Below are 5,228 nucleotides of genomic sequence, written 5' to 3'. Positions count from 1 at the left end.
CCTCTGCCTGAGCCCACCGTCTCCAGACCCAGGGGTCTCTCCTGCAGCAGAGCCAACCCTAGCGCCCCCAAAGGACGGTGGGGTCTCTGGGCTCCGCGTGTCCTGGGGCTGGGTCCCCACCTCCAGCCTCCTCCCTTAGGGTCCCCGCCTGAGGACAGCTCCCTCTGCAGAGCGGTGTGGCAGGAACTGGGGTGTGTCGGAGGATCGAGGGTAAGGACAAAGAAGGAAGGAGACTCAGGCCTGAGGTGTCTCCGTTCTAATTAACACCCAGGAACAGGACGCCCTGAGGCTCTGGTTGCCCAGGAGTTGGGCAGGGAGAAATGCTGCCGCCCTGTGGCCGCTTTGGGCAACAATCGCTTAGAAACCGTGCTGACGGCTCTTAATATTCAGAAGGCCTGCGGGGCTCTGACATCTGCGCTCGAGAAAGCGCACCCGGGTGCTAAGAGGGGCGGGCGAGGGGACACATGTGTACCTGTGGCTGATTCGTGGTGCTCTATGGCAGAAACCAACACAACATTGTAAAGTATCCGCCAATTAAAAAAAAAAAAAAAGAACTGTCCCGGGGTAAATCACCAAAAAAAAATTCAAAACAGGGCAGACTTTCAATTAGCCCATCTCAAGAGGTAAATTGTACTCACACTGTAGAAGATTAAAAAAAACCCATGGGAAGAGATGCAGCATCACCAGTTACTAGACAAACTCCAATCAAATCTACCAAGAGATCAGCTCACACCGCTCAGAAGGGTCATCCTCCAAAAGACCTACAAAGATTAAATGCTGCGGAGGGCGGCGAGGGGAACAGGGAATACTCCGACACTGTGGGCGGGGCGGTAAATGGGTGGGCGCGGTATGGAGATTCCTTAAAACACTAAATATAGAGTAAAAACACGATCCCGCAGGCCCACTCCTTGCCTGAGATCCCAAGAAAATCACAATTTAAAAGGCCGCATGACCGTTATTTTCAGGGCAGCACTGTTTATAATACTGAAGGCAGAGAGTCAAACAAAATGTCCATCGATAGAGAAATGAGGCATAACCAGTGCCTCTAGACACTGGAATACCCTCGGCCTGAAGGAGGAAAAAATGCCCCTGAGAGATCATACTAAGTGGAGGAAGTCAGAGAGAGACAAACACGCTAAGATATCACTGACAGGTGGAATCTATGAACCCACACAAATGAAGTCATTTATAAACAGACACAGACTAAGAAAACCATCTTATGATTTTAAAAAAACGGGAGGGATACATTAAGAGGCTGGGGTTAATATATACACACCTGAGCCTCTTGCTAAGTTGCTTCACTCGTATCTGACTCTCTTTGACCCCACGGACTGTAGCCCACCAGGCTCCTTTGTCCGTGGGATTCTCCAAGCAAGAATCCTGGAAGGGGTTGCCATTTCCTTCTCCAATATACACTCTCAGTTCAGTTAAGTTCAGTCCAGTCGCTCAGTCGTGTCCGACTCTTTGCGACCCCATGAATCGCAGCACGCCAGGCCTCCCTGTCCATCACCAACTCCCGGAGTTTACCCAAAGTCATGTCCATAGAGGCGGTGATGCCATCCAGCCATCTCATCCTCTGTCGTCCCCTTCTCCTCCTACCCCCAATCCCTCCCTCTAGTATATATCAAATAGATAATTTTTAAAAACCTACTGAATAGCACAGGGAAGTCTATTGAACACACTGTGATAACCTAAATGGAAGACTCCGAGATGAATAGATAAACATCTAGGTAAAACTGAATCAGTTTCCTGTAAACCTAAAACAAACACAACATCGGAAATCAACTCGACTCCAACAAACTAAAAACTAAATTATCAAGTAGCGCATGGAGAAATGCTGCCGCTTTGTGGTCACTTTTGGTAACAACACCTGAAAAACCTCTGCTGATGGGCACTTAACATTCACCAGGCCTCTTGGATGTAAGGAAGAATCAGCCGTGGTCAACAAATGTCCTGGAATAAGTCCAGGAAAAAGAATTCAAAGCAGGGCAGACGGTCAAGAAGCCAATTTCCAAGTTTATTCCTACTGTTTTTTAAAAGTACATTTTAACCTTGAAAGCAATTATATTCCAATTTAAAAAAAAACAACACTCCACTTTGCTAAATATTTGAGAAATTCTAGTCAAAACTACAGTGAGCTATTAGCTCACACCAGTCAGAATGACTATCGGAAAGTCTGCAAGCAATAAATGTTGGAGGGCGTGTAGGGAACAGGGAACTCTCTTACACTGATGTGCGTGCTAAGTCGCTCAGTCGTTTCCGACTCTTTGTGACCCCACGGACTGTAGCCCGCCAGGCTCCTCCTTCCATGGGATTTCCCAGGCAAGAATACTGGGTAGGTTGCAATTTCCTTCTTCAGGGGATCTTCCCAGACTAGGGATCGAACCTGCATCTCCTGTGTCTCCGGCATTGGCAGGCGGATTCTTCACCACTGAGCCACTGGGGAAACTCAAATAAATAAATAAATGAGCTTTAAAAGACACGAACACGCGGAGCTTCCCTGTGTGGTCCAGTGGTCACAAATCTGCCCTGCAATGCAGGGGCCACCAGTTCAATCCCTGGGCCGGGAAGATCCCACACGCTGTGGAGCAAATAAACTCCTGCGCTGGGCTCTGGGGCCCGCGTGCGCCTGGAGCCTGTGATCGGGAACCAGAGGAGCCCCGCTCACCGCAACCAGAGAAAACCCGGGCGCAGCCAAAAGTGAATAAAAGTGTTTTTAAAACAAAAGCTGCCTAGTAGCAGAGCTGAACTTTCAGTCCCCTCTTCTTGCTGTCTTTCCATCACCACCCCCTCCCGGGCTAGGGCGCCGGCCTCTCACGGGGAGGCGCCCGCTCGGGGGGCCCCCAGAAACGCCCCGCACCCCCACGCCGCCCGCGTCCGCTCACCGGCCAGCTCCGCTCGCGCAGCGGGCTCAGCCGCATGTCCTCGAAGACGCGGAGGGCCGCCTGCCACGTGCGCCTCCCGGGGAAGCGCTCCTCCCGCAGGCAGAGCAGGCCGGCGGGGCCCGCGGCTCTCAGGTCTGCCCGGGGCGCGCTGCGGGCGCCCTCCGGCAGCAGCTCCGGGCACTGCAGGCCGAGCTTGAAGTCCTCCAGCTGCCAGGGCTCCAAGCCCCTCAGGTGGGACAGCAGCGGGTCACGGGCACCGTCGCGCCCAGCAGCGCCCGCAGGGGAAGCCATCGGCCCGGGAGCGAGGCCTCCAGCCGCGCTCCAGAAGGGCTACCGCCGCAGCAGAAACAGCTCCTGCAGAAACAGACAGCGGAGGCCGCGCACCGCGACCTTCACCCGCTTCGCGGCAGCCTCACCGCCCCCCGCGCTGACTTCTCCTCACAGCACGCCCTGCCTTATCTTTCTGCGCTTACTGACCTCTCTGCCACAAGCAGGGCTTCCCAGGGCGCTCAGCGGGAAAGAATCCGCCTCCCAAAGCAGGAGACCCGGGTTTGATCCCTGGGTCGGGAAGATCCCCTGGAGGAGGAAATGGCAACCCGCTCCAGTGTTCTTGCGGGAAAGCTCATGGACAGAGGAACCTGGCGGGCTGCAGTCCATGGGGTCGCAAAGAGTCAGAAACGGCTGAGCAACTAACACTTTCACTTTTCCCTTCCTTTTTAAGGCTAAGATCCTGTTGGATTACTAGGTATCTCCCACGGTGTACATGCAAGTTATGCAGGAGGAATTACTTTTGGGGAAGTGCCCTACAGCAAAGGGCCCCAGTCATCAATACGCTTTTGTACCCTGAAAAATGTAAGAGGGTCAGCCTCATGCTAAATGTTCCCACCACACACACAGACCCTGCAAAGAAACTTCTGGAGGTTCTGGCTACGTCCCCTTGTCTGTGTCCACACTCATTAAGCTGCATGTTAAATGTTTGCAGTGTTTTCTCTTCTTTTTTTTTTTTTTGTATTTAATTATACCTCAATATAGCTGGGCTTTTTTCCCCTTACCTTTAAATCCATCACAACAAAGCTGTTTAAAAAAGAAAAGAAAGAAAAAGCCAGAGAAAGGAAAAGTTTGGAGTAGAGTAAGGAGACCTCACTCACCAAGCTGTCTTCTAAGCTCTGAGTTTCCAGAACGTGGATGCCAAACCGAAGCGGTTGGCCCACCACTCTCCAGCCGGCGACTCGCCCGGGGCCCCTGCAGCTCCTATCAGGTCTGTCCTCGGGTGTCCCGCCCCCTCCGTCGGAGAAGCCACCAGCCACAGGTGATCCTGGAGTCCTTCTCTTCCAGGTGTAAGTCGTCCCCGGCTAGGAGAGGGATGCAGAGATGGGCTTCTAATTAAAGCCCAGCTGATGTAAATGAAATCTCCCACATCAGTCGGAGGCCACTGGTGTGAATACCTGTCCTAGAGTGGGGCCATAAAGAAGGCTGAGCACGAAGAATTAATGCTTTTGAACTGTGGTGCTGGAGAAGACTCCTGAGAGTCCCTTGGACTGCAAGGAGATCCCACCAGTCCATCCTACAGGAGATCAGTCCTGGGTGTTCACTGGAAGGACTGATGCTGAAACTGAAGTTCCAATACTTTGGCCACCTGATGCGAAGAGTTGACTCATTGGAAAAGACCCTGATGCTGGGAGGGATTGGGGGCAGGAGGAGAAGGGGACGACAGAGGATGAGGTGGTTGGATGGCATCACTGACTCAATGGACAAGGGTTTGTGTGGACTCCGGGAGTTGGTGATGGACAGGGAGGCCTGGCATGCTGCACTGTGAACCAATTCAACAATTCAGATTTATACAGTTTTCACACAACAGCAGGGAATGAATTCTATTAAAGGTCCCATAGAGTATACACTAGGAGACACTGGAACACGTTGTTCAGTTGCTCAGCCATGTCTGACTCTTTGCGACCCCACTGACCGCAGCTCGCCAGGCCTCCCTGTCCATCACCAACTCCCAGAGTTTGCTCCAAATCATATCCATTGAGTCGGTGATGCCATCCAACCATCTCATCCTCTGTCGTCCCCTTCTCCTCCCACCTTCAATCTTTCCCAGCATCAGGGTCTTTCCCGATGAGTCAGCTCTTCGCATCAGGTGGCCAAAGTATTGGAGTTTCAGCTTTAGTCCTTCCAATGAATATTCAGGGTTGATTTCCTCTAGGATTGAACATATCCAGGGACATAAACAAGGTGAAGAAATTTCATGGTCTGAAGGTTTTGAAAGCATACAAAGTCTGTTCTCCCATCACCGTGGAATTATGTTAGTAATCAATACCAAAGGATAATTGAGGATAACCCACA

This window comes from Cervus canadensis, chromosome 18 (assembly GCF_019320065.1).
Source record: "Cervus canadensis isolate Bull #8, Minnesota chromosome 18, ASM1932006v1, whole genome shotgun sequence".
In the NCBI taxonomy this organism is placed as follows: Eukaryota; Metazoa; Chordata; class Mammalia; order Artiodactyla; family Cervidae; genus Cervus; species Cervus canadensis.
The sequence above is the reverse complement of the archived record's forward strand: the minus strand, read 5'-3'. Positions refer to the sequence as shown.